Below are 16,687 nucleotides of genomic sequence, written 5' to 3'. Positions count from 1 at the left end.
GCAGAGGAACTCTAAGGATTGCCGTCAGCTACAAGCTGAAATAGGCAAAGAGGAACCTCCCCCTAGAGTCATACCCTGAATATGAACTTCTAGCCTCCTAAATTGTGTGAAAAAAAATTCCTGTTCTTCAAAGCCACCCACTTGTGGTATTTCTGTTATAGCAGCATTAAGAAACTAAGACATATTCCAAAGGTGGAATTCCCATCGAATTCTCTCACAGTGAAAGGGAATTTGGCAAGGTAGCATAGAAAAGTAAGAAATGCTTGAGGTTTGATGTAAGATGCCCCAAGTTTATATGACCTTGAGCAAGCCATCTAAACTCTCTGAACTTTCATTTCCTCATCTGACAAATGAGGGCAATAATATAGTCTTGCCCTGTCTACCTCCCAGTGGGGCCCTTATATGGCACAAATGGATTGTGCTCAACTACTAAGTAAAAGGTTAATGATTTTAACCCACCTGGCAATCCTATGGGAGAAAGACCTGGCAATCTGCGTCTGTAAAGATTATAGCCAAGAAAACCCTATACAGCAGTTCGACACTGGAACATGTGGGTTGCCATGAGTCAGAATTCACTTGATGGCAATAGGCTTGGTTTGGGTTTTGTCTGCCTCCCTGGGTCACATGCGTCTTTCAGCTTGTCATACTGTGGTGGCTTGTGTGTTGCTGTGATACTGGAAGCTACGCCACTGGTATTTCAAATACCAGCAGGATCACCCACGGTGAACAGGTTTCAGTGGAGCTTCCAGGCTAAGACAGACTAGGAAGAAGGACCTGGGGGTGAACTTCTGAAAAAATTAGCCAGTGAAAGCCTTATGAAGAGCGGTGGAACATTAGTTTATATAGTGCAGAAGATGAGCCCCTCAGTTTGGAAGAACCAGGGAAAAGCTGCCTCCCCAAAGAGGAGTCAACCTTACAGATGTGGATGGAGTGAAGCTTTCAGGACCTTTCTTTGCTGATGTAGCAGGACTAAAAATGCGAAGAAACCCATGCTAACACCCACTAATAACCAGAATGTGGAATATATGAAGTATGAATCTATGAAAATAGGAAGTTGTCAAAAATGAAATGGAATGATTGAAAATAGATATCCTAGGCATTAAGGAGCTGAAGTGGACTGGTAGTAACCATTCTGAATCAGACAATCATATGGTCTACTGTGCCAGGTACTGTGATGGATCGTTTGATGTGGCTTTTCTCACCATGGTCTTGTAACTCCCTCCCAAGTGGCTGGGCAAGACTGTGCAAATAAGGTAATTGTGGCCCACCAGAGGGACTGGTCAGTTTTGCCATCCCACTAGGCTTAAAATGAGCCATCCCAGGGGTGGCAGGAAAGGATATCACCACCACCATGGAAGAAGAGCCAGAAGTAGAAAATGCCCTTAGGACCCAGTATCCCTGCTCTGAGAAACTCCTGGAACCAGCAGGCGGGGAGAGAAAGAAACAGAGAGAAAGAGCTATAACACTGAAGATGGTGAGAAGCTGTGCAGAGAAACTTCAGCAGGAAAGACATGTAGAAGATACAGCAGGAGACACTGACAGGATATGGCACAGTGATCTCCTTGGTCCATGGAGTGAGGAAGGAGTACTGTGTTAGTAATCTAGCGCTGCCATAACAGAAATACCACGAGTGCATGGCTTTAACAAAGAAAAATTTTTCTCAGGGTCTAGTAGGTTACAAGTCCAAATTCAGGGTGTGGGCTCCAGGGGAAGGCTTTCTCTCTCTGTTGGCTCTGGAGGAAGGTCCTTCTCCTCAGTTTTCCCCTGATTGAAGAGATTTTCAGGCGCAGGGACTCCGTGTCCAAAGGACGTGCTCTGTTCCTTGTGCTGCTTTCTTGGTGGTGTGAGGTCCCCAACTCTCTGCTTGGTTCTCTTTCGTTTTGTCTCTTGAGAGATAAAAGGTGGTGCAAGGCCACACCCCAGGAAACTCCCTTTTCATTGGATCAGGAATGTGACCTGGTAAGGGTGTTACAATCCCACCCTAATCCTAACATAAAATTACAATCCCAAAATGGAGGACAACCACACAATACTGGGAATCATGGCCTAACCAAGTTGATATACATATTTTTGGGGGCCATAATTCAATCCATGACAAGTACCTTTGGGCAGGAGGCTTGCTGGTGGAGTACAGTGCCTCTGGGCACTTGGTGGAGCTAGGTTTGCTGACCCACGGAGCTAGAGCTGAACACCTTTGGGCTGAGGCTTACTGGCAAAGTTGGGTGCCTCTGGGCACTTACAGGCAGAGGTACAGGAGCTTTGTAACACTTGCCCTAGCAGGGCAGAGGCCGAGGGGCCAGAGAGAGGCATGCCTGCAGGTGCAGCAGAAAAGAAGCTATCCTGATGTAAGAACTGTATCCTGAACGTTCTTGAACCTGAGTTTTAACCTGTTATTCCATAATAAATGCCATAACTGTGAGTATGGTCTGTGAGTTCTCTGTGGGCATTGCAACAAATTATTGAACCCAGCAGAGAAGTAGAGAGTACTGTGGGAGGGACTGTTGGTGTCAGAATTGGTAAAGACGGAAGAGAGAGGAGGCATATCTGACCTCTGCCTCATAGGAATCAACCTTGGGCTGTTGATCTTGATTCTCCTTCCCCCCTGTGAAGTTAGAGGAGATAAGATACCCCCTCCACTCCATGTTTGCAGTTGGACGGAGTCAGAAGCGGAGATTGTTGCAATGGCGCCAAACTCATGAAAGGATGGGACTTTGTAAGAGAAAGAATGAAGAGGCTTGGGAAGTGAAACTTTTGATTCTTAGATGATTATATTGGTTGTTGTTACCTGTTATGGCTGAAAGGAAAGTTATACTGCAACTGAGGGGAGACAAGCTGCTGCTGAAGTGGCTCTGGGCAAGGGCCAGGTCAGTTAAATGGGATAATTGATATAGGGCCAAGGTGTTCCAGTTCCACCCAGCCAGAGGTCCAAGGCCATAGGCATATGAATGAGAAGATAGTCAAAGGGTGGAGAAGAGAAGATGAAATGTTTTAAAAAGGGCTATGTGTTTAGGATTATGTGTTTATTTGAAGGTACTATGTATATTGAATGTTTCTCTTACCTAGTGTTGTAAAGCAGACCTAAGTGTATGACAGAAATGAATATTGCGTATTATGAATTACAGAGAACATGTAACTCTGCCATCAGCCAATATTTGATTGAATTTGCTAAAAGGGGAACTAGGATTTGCCCGGAAGAAACACAGACTGTTGGTTCGAATGCAGTAGCTCTATGTATAAAGTGGGGATCTTAGGTCTAAACCCTGAGCCCCACCCAGAATCCTTCAGAGTCAGGAAATTTGCATGTGAAAAGACATGCAGAACAACCCAGAACTGCTGAGAGAACAGAAGATTTGCATTTGAAGGAAGGACCTACAGAGAAAAAAAAAATGGCTGTTTTTGCTTTTCGAATTTCAAGCAAGTGGTTTGCCTTTGGGTACACTGAACAGGAAAAGTCAGTGCTCATCAGAACCGCCTTCGTGGACTGAAAGTTAAAGGGAGCTGGTGAGTAAACAGCCTGGTATACTCACCTTTTTTTTTTTTTATACTCACCTGTGGTGACCTCCTGGGGCCATGAAATGAGTGGAAGGAAGTAGGAGAGGTGTAGCAATGAAAAGATGGGCTGAGTTTAGACATGTTCCATTGGCACCCATTGACCTAGCCTGCAGGGGCTAGGAATGAGACAGAGAGAGGAAGGTCTGGCTGGTCTGAAGTACAGGGAGTTGTATGGTCTCCTGAATTTATGGGTGGGGCCCATTGACCTAGCCTAAGGGGGCTAGGGACGAGAGAGGAAGAGAAGGGGGGCTGTCTGATCTGAAGTGGCAGGAGATGTGCATGGACTAACGCTGGTAACCATTATGACCTAGCTTGGATGGCTAGGGATGAGCAGACCGGAACCTGGCCAAATGAAGAGGAATGTGTTTGACACTGTGAGCCGGTATAGATTGCTGCAATTTGATGGCTAGCTCAGGAACGAACATTGCTTATGGAGGCAGATACTCAAAGTTCCAGCCAAAACAGAAGATTTAAGACCAAGGAACATGCTTGCCTCCTCTGAGCACTGGTTTGATAGGGATGGGCAATTTAAATATTGGCTCTCTAAAACAGGGGGAGATAAAGGCATGAAATGGCTGGCTTACACATTTTCATGGGTGTGTTTACACAAAAATGAGGGAGACAAGGTAGGATTCCCACTGAATAGATTTATCTTTTCCAGATAGGTCTGGGGAAGAGTGGGTTAGTGAAGACACTAGAAGGGTATATAATGATTCAGTCGTGAGTGTTGAATGGTAACAGGATTGTGATCGTAAAAACTATAATTGTAGGTGCATAACTATGAAAGAATGGACTAAGGGGGAGGCATTACTGGACTGGAGTACAGTAGCTGAACCTAAACTCCCTTAAAGATTTTATTATGCTGATACGTCGTGAGGCTCAGAAAAAGGGAATAATCTTCTTTCAGTTAAATTTTGTCAGACACCAGGAAGGTTGAAACCAAGATAACTTTTGGAGAACCTGACCAGATCAGATGGACACCTGCAGCATACCTGAACGACTGGTACCTGAGTAACCTCACCCTTAGGACTCTTTGTTCTACAAAAGGACTAATTGTTAATGACTATTTGGGGCTGGTGAAATGATTGGGAGGGGGAAGTTATCCTCCAAGTATGAAAGAACCATAGCTGGAAAAGCCAGGGGGTGGCCAGTGGTGCAATGGATTGTTTTGTGTGGTCTTTCTTGCCATGGTCTTGTACCCCCCACCCAAGTGATTGGGCAGGACCACGCAAATAAGATGTTTATGGCCCACCAAAGGAATTGGTCAATTTTTCCATCCTACTAGGCTTAAAATGAGTCATCCTAGGAGTAAGAAGAGAGGATCTCACCACCTCCAAGGAAGAAAAACAAAACATCCTTTGAACATGGGATCCCTGTGCTAAGAAACTCCTGAGAACAGGAGATCAAGAGAGAGAAAAAGAAAGAGATAGAGAGAGACAGAGCTATAACACTGAAGTTGGTGAGAAGAGGCAGCAGAGAAATGGCAGCAGGAGAGACCAGCAGGAGACAGCACACTGTGATTCCCAGAGCAAGAAAGCTGAGTCCCTTTGACTAGGAGCCTTGCTGGTAGGGTAGGGTACCTTTATGACATGTGGTAGAATTAGTTTTGCTAACCCACAGAACTAGAGCTGAGCACCTTAGGGCTGAGGCTTACTGCAGAGTGTGGTGCCTCTGGGCACTTATATTAAAAAAAAAAAAAGCAAAATATTAATTTCTGACAAAATAGACTTTAAAATTAAATACACCACTAAGGATAAGGAAGAACACTATATAATGATTAAAGTGACAATATGCCAGGAGAATATAAGCATATTAAATATTTATGCACCCAGTGACAGGGCTGCAAGATACATAATACAAACTCTAACAGCATTGGAAAGTAAGATAGACAGCTCCACAATTATAGTAGGAGACTTCAACACAACACTTTTGGTGAAGGACAGAACATCCAGAAAGAGGCCCAATAAAGACACGGAAGACCTAAATGTCACAATCAACCAACTTGACCTCACAGACATTTAGAATACTCCACCCAACAGCAACCAAGTATACTTTCTTTTCTAGAGCACATGGAACATTCTGTAGAATAGACCACATATTAAGTCATAATGCAACCCTTAGCAGAATCCAAAACATCAAAATATTACAAAGCACATTCTGTGACCATAAGGCCATAAAAGTAGAAATCAATAACAGAAAAAGCGGTGAAAAGAAATCAAATACTTTGAAACTGAAAAATACCCTGCTCAAAAAAGACTGGATTATAGAAGACATCAAGGATGGAATAAAGAAATTCATAGAATCCAATAAGAATGAAAACACTTCCTATCAGAACCTTTGGGACCCAGCTAAAGCAGTGCTCAGAGGTCAATTTATATCAATAAAAGCACACGTACAAAAAGAAGAAAATGCCAGAATCAAAGAATTATCCCTACGACTTGAACAAATAGAAAAAGGACAACAGAAGAAACCCTCAGGCACCATAAGAAAGCAAATAATAAAAATTAGAGCAGAATTAAATGCAATAAAGATCAGAAAAACAATTGAAAGAGTTTAAAAAAAAAAAACAAAACCAAAAGCCGGTTCTTTGAAAAATTAACAGAATTGGTAAACCATTGGCAAAACTGACAAAAGAAAAACAGGAGAGGAAATAAATAACCCAAATAAGAAATGAGATGAGAGATATCACAACAGAGCCAACTGAAATTAAAAGAATCACGCCAGATTACTACAAAAAATTGTGCTCTAAGAAATTTGAAAACCTAGAAGAAATGGATGAATTTCTAGAAACACACTACCTACCTAAACAAACACAAACAGAGTTAGAACAAGTAAATAAACACATAACAAAAGAAGAGATTGAAAAGGTAATCAAAAAACTCCCAACAAAAAAAAGCCCTGGCCAAGACAGCCTCACGGCAGAGTTCTACGAAACTTTCAGAGAAGAGTTAACACCACTACTACTAAAGGTAGTTCAGAGCATAGAAAAGGACGGAATACTCCCAAACTCATCCTATGAAGCCAGCGTATCCCTAATACCAAAACCAGGTAAAGACACCACAAAAAAAAAAAAAAAAAGGAAAATCACACATCTATATTCCTCATGAACTTAGATGCAAAAATCCTCAATGAAATTCTAACCCAGAAAAACTCGTCGAGTCGATTCCAACTCATAGCGACCCAATAAGACAGAGTAGAACTGCCCCATAGAGTTTCCAAGGAGCTAGCCAATAGAATTCAACAACATATCAAAAAAATAATTCACCATGACCATGTGGGATTCATACCAGGTATGCATTAGAAAAACAATCAATGTAATCCATCATATAAATAAAACAAAAGACAAGAGCCACAAGATCTTATCAATTGATGCAGAAAAGGCATTTGACAAAGTCCGACACTCATTCATGATAAAAACTCTCAGCAAAATAGGAATAGGCAGAAAATTCCTCAACATAATAAAGGGCATTTATACAAAGCCAATAGCCAACATCATCCTAAATGGAGAGAGCCTGAAAGCATTCTCCCTGAGGTCCAGAACCAGACAAGGATGCTCTTTATCACCACTCTTATTCAACATTGTTCTGGAGGTCCTAGCCAGAGCAATTAGGCTAGGTAAAGAAATAAAGAGCATCCAGATTGATAAGGAAGAAGTAAAAGTATCAGGATATAACACAAACATACAAAAATCAGTTGGATTCCTCTACACCAACAAAAAGAACATCGAAGAGGAAATCACCAAATCAATGCCATTTACAGTAGCCCCCAGGAAGATAAAATACTTAGGAATAAATCTTACCAGAGATGTAAAAGACTTATACAAAGAAAACTACAAGACACTACTGCAAGAAGCTAAAAGAGTCCTACATAAGTGGAAAAGCATACCTTGCTCATGGATAGGATGACTTAACATTGTAAAAATGTCTATTCTACCCAAAGCGATCTATTGATACAATACAATTCCGATCCAAATTCCAACGACATTTTTTAATGAGATGGAGAAACAAATCACCAACTTCATATGAAAGCGAATGAAGCCCAGGATAAGTAAAGCATTACTGAAAACAGAAGAAGAAAGTGGGAGGCCTCACTCTACCTGATTTTCGAGCCTATTATACTGCCACAGTAGTCAAAACAGCCTGGTACTGGTATAACAACAGATATATACACCAATGGAACAGAATTGAGAATCCAGACGTAAATCCATCCGCATATGAGCAGCTGATATTTGACAAAGGCCCAAAGTCAGTTAAATGGGGAAAAGATAGTCTGTTTAACAAATGGTGCTGGCATAACTGGATATCCATGTGCCAAAAAAATGAAACAAGACTCGTACCTCACACCATGCACAAAAACTAACTCAAAATGGATCAAAGACCTAAATAGAAAATCTAAAACGATCAGGATCATGGAAGAAAAAATAGCAACAATGCTAGAAGCCCTAATACATGGCATAAACAGTATACAAAATATTACTAAGAAACACTAGAAGAGAAACTAGATAACTGGGAGCTTCTAAAAATCAAACACCTATGCTCATCCAAAGACTTCACCAAAAGAGTAAAAAGATTACCTTATGGAGTAAGAAAAAGTTTTTAGCTATGACATTTCCAGTCAGGCTCTGATCTCTAAAATCTACATGTTACTGCAAAAACTCAACTACAAAAAGACAAATAACCCAATTAAAAAATGGGCAAAGGACATGAACAGACACTTCACTGAAGAAGACGTTCAGGTAGCTAACAGATACATGAGGAAATGCTCACCATCATTAGCCATTAAAGAAATTCAAATCAAAACTACAAGGAAATTCCATCTCACTCCAACAAGGCTGGCATTCCTCCAAAAAAAAAAACACAAAATAATAAATGTTGGAGAGGTTGTGGAGAGACTGGAACACTTATACACTGCTGGTGGGAATATAAAATGGTACAACCACTTGGGAAATTGATTTGGCGCTTCCTTAAAAAGCTAGAAATAGAACTACCATATGATTCAGCAATCCCACTCCTTGGAATATATCCTAGAGAGATAAGAGCCTTTTAACTGGAATATAAGCTAGAGAGATAAGAGCCTTTAAACGAACAGACATAGGCTCACCCATGTTCATTGCAGCACTGTTTACAATAGTAAAAAGATGGAAGCAACCAAGGTGCCCGTCAACAGATGACTGGATAAATAAATTATGGTGTATTCACACAATGGAATACTATGCATGGATAAAGAACAATGATGCATCCATGAAACATTGCATAACATGGAGGAATCTGGAAGACATTATGCTGAGTGAAATTAGTCAGTTGCAAAAGGTAAAATATTGTATGAGGCCACTATTATAAGAACTGAAGAAATAGTTTAAACAGAGAAGAAAATATTCTCTGATGATTACGAGGAGGGGGAGGGAGGGAGGGAGGAAGAAGGCGATTTACTAATTACATAGTAAAAAAAAAATTACATAGTAGACAAGAATTAATTTAGATGAAGGAAAGGACAACACAAAATACAGGAGAGATCAGCACGACTGGACTAAACAAAAAGCAAAGAAGTTTCCTGAATAAACTGAACACTTCGGAGGCCAGGGTAGCAGGTGTGGGGGGTTGGGGACCATGGTTTCAAGGGACATCTAGGTCAACGGACATAATAAAATCTATTAAGAAAACTTTCTACTTCCCCCTTTGGAGAGTGGCTTCTGGGGTCTTAAATGCTAGAAAGTGGCCATCTAAGATGCATAAATTGGTCTCAACCCACCTGGAGCAAAGGACAGTGAAGAACACTAAAGGCACAAGGTAATTATGAGCCCAAGAGACAGAAAGGGCCACATAAACCAGAGACTACATCAGCCTGAGACCAGAAATACAAGATGGTGCCCAGCTACAATCGAAGACTACCTTGATAGGAAACACAACAGACAACCCCTGAGGGAACAGGAGAGCAGTGGGATACAGACGTCAAATTCTCATAAAAAGACCAGACTTAGTGGTCTGACTGAGACTAGAAGGATCCTGGAGGTCACACTGCCAAGACCTTCTGTTAGCCCAAAAGAGGAACCATTCCCAAAGCCAACTCTTCAGACAAAGATTGGACTGGACTATGGGATAGAAAACGATACTGATGAGGAGTGAGCTTCTTGGATCAAGTAGACACATGAGACTATGCGTGCAGCTCCTGTCTGGAGGGGAGATCAGAGGGCAAAGGGGGTCAGAAGCTGGCCAAATGGACATGAAAATAGAGAGCAGAGAGAAGGAGTGTGCTGTCTCATTATGGAGAGAGCAACTAGGAGTATATAAAAAATATATAGCAATGCGTATATAAATTTTTGTATGAGAGACTGACTTGTAAACTTTCACTTAAAGCACAATGAAAATTAAAACAAAACAAAACAAAAAACCAAACCCATTGCCATCAAGTCAATTGTGACTCATAGTGACCCTATAGGACAGAGTAGAACTGCCCCCTAGGGTTCCCAAGAGTTGCTGGTGGATTTAAACTGCCAACCTTTTAGTCAGCAGTCGAGTTCTAAACCACTGTGCCACCAATGCTCCTTGGGCACTTACAGGCAGAGCTAAAACAGCTTTGTAACACTTGCCCAAGCAGGGCAAAGGCCAAGGGGCCAGAGAAAAGCATGCCTGCAGGCACAGCAGAAAATAGGCTATGCTGCTGGAAGAACTGCATTATGAGCATTCCTCAACCTGAATTGTAACCCTTTGCTTCCCAAATAAACCCGTAACTGTGAGTATGGTCTGTGAGTTCTGTGTGGCCATTGGAAGGAATTATTGAACCCAGCAGAGAAGTGGAGAGTGCAGTGTGAGAGATGGTTGGTTTCAGAATTGGAAAAGACAGCAGAGAGGGGAGGCATGCCTGACCTCTGCCTCATAGGAATCAGCCTTGGGCTGTTGATCTTGATTCTCTTTCCCCCTATTGAAGTTAAAGGAGGCCACACACCACCTCCACACCATTTTTACACTAGGAATGACAAATTGAAGAGGAATTACATCACGTTCATCCTCAAAAAGAACATTTCAAGAGCTACCCTGAGGAACAATGCTGTCAGTGACAGGATAATATCCATACACCTACAAGGAAGACCAGTTAATATGACTATTATTCAAATTTATGCACAACTAATGACTAAGATGAAGAAACTGAAGATTTTTACCAACTTCTGCAGTCTGAAATTGATCAAACATGCAATCAAGGTGCATCGATAATTACTGGTGATTGGAATGCAAAAGTTGGAGACAAAGAAGGCTCAGTAGTTGGAAAATATAGCCTTGGTGATAGAAATGGCACGAGAGGTCACATGACAAAATTCTGCAAGACTAATGACCTATTCATTGGAAATACCTATTTTCGACAACATAAAAGGTGTCCTCACGTGGACCTCACCAGATGGAATATACAGGAATGAAAGTGACTACATCTGTGGAAAGACAGTGGAGAAGCTCTGTATCATCAGTCAGAAGAAGGCTAGGGGCCAATTGTGGAACAGAGCATCAATTGATCATATGCAAGTTCAAGTTAAAGCTGAAGAAAATTAAAACAAGTCCATGAGAGCCAAAGCATGACCTTGAGTATATCCCACCTGAATTTGGAGACCATCTCAAGGTTAGATTTGAAGCATCGAACGCTAATGACCAAGACCAGGTTAGTTGTGGAATGATATTAAGGGCATTATACATGAAGATAGCAAAAAGTCATTAAAAAGACAGGAAAGAAAGAAAAGACCAAAATGGATGTCAGAGGAGGCTCTGAAACTTGCTCCTTAATGTAGAGTAGCTGAAGCAAAAGGAAGGAAATGATGAGGTAAAAGAGCTGAACAGAAGATTTCAAAGGGTGGCTGGAGAAGACCAAGTAAAATATTATAATGAAATGTGCAAAGACCTGGAGTTAGAAAGCCAAAAGGGGAGAACACAGTCTACATTTATCAAGCTGAAAAAATTGAATAAAAATTCAAGCCCGGAGTTCCAATTCTGAAGGATTCTATGGGCAAAATATTGAATGATGCAGGAAACATCAAAAGAAGATGGAAGAAATGCACAGAGTCACTATACCAAAAGGAATTGGTCAACATTCAACCATTTCAAGAGGTAACATATGATCAGGAACGATCGTACTGAAGGAAGAAGTCCAAGCTGCACTGAAAGGAATGGTGAAAAACTAGGCTCCAGGAACTGATGGAATACCAACTGAGATGCTTCAACAAATGGGTGTAGTGCTGGAAGTGCTCACTTGTCTATGCCAAGAAATTTGGGAAACCCTATGGTGGCGGGGGCCAAGATGGCTGACTAGGTAGATGCTACCTCAGATCCCTCTTGCAACAAAGACTCGGAAAAAAAAGTGAATCGATCACATACATGACAATCTACGAACCCTGACCAACAAACACAGATTTAAAGAGTTGACCTGAGTGACAGAGGTGGAGAACGAACAACTACGGGGAAGCAGAGACTGTTTTCAGAACCTGGAGCCAGCGTCCCAGTCAGGTAATCTTGGCGCCAGGCTTAGGATTGGGCACAGGGAAGCTGAACACAACATCCTGTGACGGTGCAAACATGGGGCGCAGCCCTACACCCTGAACTGACCTCGGGAGGGGGCCCAGCCAGTCAGCGTGGGCGGCGCGGTGACACGGCTGGCGGGAGGAGAAGTTGCTGGGAGGCAGCGACTGGTTTTGGAGCCAGGAGTGCAGCGTCCCAGGCGGGGAACCTTGGCGCCGGGCTTTGGACTGGATGCAGGGGAGCTGAGCACCACATCCTGTGATGGTGGAAACACGGGGCGCAGCCCTACACCCCTGAATTGACCCCGGGAGGGGGCCCAGCTAGTCTGCGCAGGTGGAGCGGCAACGCGGCTGGCGGGAGGAGAAGTCCCCGGGAGGCAGCGACTGTTTTTGGAGCCGGGAGTGCAGCGTCCCAGCTGGGGAACCTTGGTGCTGGGCTTTGGACTGGCAGCGGAGGAACTGACCGTGGCTTCTGCGGGCCTGACCCTCGGGGGCAATCTCTACCCAGCCAGCGCACACAAGTGACGCGCCCCTCGGGAATCTCAGGTAAAACAGTCATCTCAAGCAAGATAAGTAACTTTGTCTATATTCCGGGGTGCTACTCTCTCCTGTTTTTCTGAACCCTCCCCTCTCCTTCCCAGGCAGCTTCATTAACATTGGAATTTCCTGAGCCAGAGGGAGAACTGCTCCTCGGTTTTTCTTTTCCCTTTTTTTTTGGTCTTTTCCTAACCCATTCTTCCGGCCTGAGAGAAGCAATCACAAAAAACCCAGGGACCAAAAACCCTTTCCTAATTGGACTAAAAACACAGAACCAGCTCCAGCCAAGCATATGTGATCCACAGTCTCCGGCTTTCATCCCTACAGGGAACAAGGTGGCTATTATAATGCAAAGGTATTTCTGATAGGGATCTGACTGCATTTTTTTTTTTAGCGGATTTACTGGAAAGGCAAGTTTCCCAGGTCTGATATCTCTGCGTATTCAACAGAGCCCTAACTGACCCACAACAGGGAACAGAGGGCTGAAGCTCCCCCCAGACCACCTAGCCTCCTGCCTTAGGGGACTAAGGAGGGTGACACCTACCAATCAGTGGAGGTACTTGCATTGGGAGCCTAAGGTACAGCTGCAGAGCCCACCCACCAAGGTGCTTTAGGGATAGAGACACACCTACCTCACTGACACTTGGGGGAAGCCTGTCAGCATCCTGCCCCCCCGGAGTGTGAATCTCAGCTGCTACTAGAATCTGGTGCACACAACTATCACCACTACTTCTCAAGGTGTATAGGTGAAAGAGTGCATCACACACTTGAAGACCCAAAATCAGATTCTACTCAAGAATAGTGAATGGACTCAGGCGTATATATCTGGTAACAGCCCAAACCAGCTGGTAATAGGTCATAAGTAAGTCAAGGGCTACAACAATCAAGACAGCACAATCTAGTAGCCCATCCACGTATATTGAAAGAAAACAAAACAAGATAAGACTCAGCGAGCAAATATAGAATAAATCACCACAATATCTTAGCGATGGCTCGGAGACAGCAGTCGATATCAAACCACATAAAGAAGCAGACCATGACTGCTTCTACAACCCCCCAAACAAAAGAATCAAAATCTTTCCCAAATGAAGATACAATCCTGGAATTATCAGATACAGAATATAAAAAACTAATTTACAGAATGCTTCAAGACATCAGGGATGACCTCAGAAATGAAATAAGGCAAACTGCAGAAAAAGCCAAGGAACACACTGATAAAACAGTTGAAGAACTCAAAAAGATTATTCAAGAACATAGTGGAAAAATTAATAAGTTGCAAGAATCCATAGAGAGACAGCATTCAGAAATCCAAAAGATTAACAATAAAATTACAGAATTAGACAACGCAATAGGAAGTCAGAGGAGCAGACTCGAGCAATTAGAATGCAGACTGGGACATCTGGAGGACCAGGGAATTAACACCAACATAGCTGAAAAAAAATCAGATAAAAGAATTTAAAAAAATGAAGAAACCCTAAGAATCTTGTGGAACTCTATCAAGAAGGATAACTTGCGTGTGATTGGAGTCCCAGAACAGGGAGGGAGGGCAGAAAACACAGAGAAAATAGTTGAAGATCTGCTGACAGAAAACTTCCCTGACATCATGAAAGACGAAAGGATATCTATCCAAGATGCTCATCGAACCCCATTTAAGATTGATCCAAAAAGAAAATCACCAAGACATATTATCATCAAACTTGCCAAAACCAAAGATAAAGAGAAAATTTTAAAAGCAGCCAGGGGTAAAAGAAAGGTCTCCTACAAAGGAGAATCAGTAAGTTCAGACTACTCAGCAGAAACCATGCAGGCAAGAAGGCAATGGGATGACATATACAGAGCACTGAAGGAGAAAAACTGCCAGCCAAGGATCATATATCCAGCAAAACTCTCTCTGAAATATGAAGGAGAAATTAAGATATTTACAGATAAACACAAGCTTAGAGAATTTGCAAAAACCAAACCAAAGCTACAAGAAATACTAAGGGAACTTGTTTGGTCAGAAAACCAATAATATCAGGTACCAGCACAACACAAGGTCACAGACCAGAACATCCTGATATCAACTCAAATAGGGAAATCACAAAAACAAATTAAGATTAATTTAAAAAAAAAAGCACTCAAAACAGGGAATCAGTGAAGTCAATATGTAAAAGATCACAATAATCAAAAAGAGGGACTAAATACAGGTGGCATAGAACTGCCCTATGGAGAGGGATACAAGGTGATATAGGACAATACAAGCTAGGTTTTTACTTAGAAAAATAGGGGTAAATATTAAAGTAACCACAAAGAGGTATAACAACTCCATAACCCAAATAAAAACCAAGAGAAACGTAACGACTCAGCAAACATAAAGTCAAACACTATGAAAATGAGGAACACACAAGTTACAAAGAAAAAAGTCTCAGCACAAAAAAGTAAGTGGAAAATTGAAATTGTCAACAACACACATAAAAAGGCATCAAAGTGACAACACTAAACACATACTTATCTATAATTACGCTGAATGCAAATGGACTAAATGCACCAATAAAGAGACAGAGAGTCTCAGACTGGATAAAGAAACATGATCCGTCTATATGCTGCCTACAAGAGACACAACTTAGACTTAGAGACACAAACAAACTAAAACTCAAAGGATGGAAAAAAATATATCAAGCAAACAATAAGCAAAAAAGAAGAGGAGTAGCAATATTAATTTCTGACAAAATAGACTTTAAACTTAAATCCACCACAAAGGATAAAGAAGGACACTACATAATGATAAAAGGGACAATTGACCAGGAAGATATAACCATATTAAATATTTATGTACCCAATGACGGGGCTGCAAGATACATAAATCAAATTTTAACAGAACTGAAAAGTGAGATAGACACCTCCACAATTATAGTAGGAGACTTCAACACACCACTTTCGGAGAAAGACAGGACATCCAGTAAGAAGCTCAATAGAGACACGGAAGGCCTAATTACAACAATCAACCAGCTTGATCTCATTGACTTATAAAGAACTCTCCACCCAACTGCTGCAAAGTATACTTTTTTTTCTAGCACACATGGAACATTCTCTAGAATAGACCACATATTAGTTCATAAAACAAACCTTTGCAGAATCCAAAACATCGAAATACTACAAAGCATCTTCTCAGACCACAAGGCCATAAAAGTGGAAATCAATAACAGAAAAATTAGGGAAAAGAAATCAAATACTTGGAAACTGAACAATACCCTCCTGAAAAAAGACTGGGTTATAGAAGACATTAAGGAGGGAATAAGGAAATTCATAGAATGCAACGAGAATGAAAACACTTCCTATCAAAACCTCTGGGACACAGCAAAAGCAGTGCTCAGAGGCCAATTTATATCGATAAATGCATACATACAAAAAGAAGAAAGAGCCAAAATCAGAGAACTGGCCCTACAACTTGAACAAATAGAAACTGAGCAACAAAAGAATCCATCAGGCACCAGAAGAAAACAAATAATAAAAATTAGAGCTGAACTAAATGAATTAGAGAACAGAAAAACAATTGAAAAAATTAACAAAGCCAAAAAGCTGGTTCTTTGAAAAAATTAACAAAATTGATAAACCACTGGCCAGACTGACTAAAGAAATACAGGAAAGGAAACAAATAACCCGAATAAGAAACGAGATGGGCCACATCACAACAGACCCAACTGAAATTAAAAGAATCATATCAGATTATTACGAAAAATTGTACTCTAACAAATTTGCAAACCTAGAAGAAATGGATGAATTCCTGGAAAAACACTACATACCTAAACTAACACAATCAGAAGTAGAACAACTGAATAGACCCATAACAAAAAAAGAGATTGAAACGGTAATTAAAAAACTCCCAACAAAAAAAAGCCCTGGCCCGGATGGCTTCACTGCGGTTCTACCAAACTTTCAGAGAAGAGTTAACACCACTACTACTAAAGGTATTTCAAAGCATAGAAAATGACGGAATACTACCTAACTCATTCTATGAAGCCACCATTTCCCTGATACCAAAACCAGGTAAAGACATCACAAAAAAAGAAAATTACAGACCTATATCCCTCATGAACATAGATGCAAAAATCCTCAACAAAATTC

This window comes from Elephas maximus, chromosome 3 (assembly GCF_024166365.1).
Source record: "Elephas maximus indicus isolate mEleMax1 chromosome 3, mEleMax1 primary haplotype, whole genome shotgun sequence".
Taxonomy (NCBI): Eukaryota; Metazoa; Chordata; class Mammalia; order Proboscidea; family Elephantidae; genus Elephas; species Elephas maximus.
The sequence above is the reverse complement of the archived record's forward strand: the minus strand, read 5'-3'. Positions refer to the sequence as shown.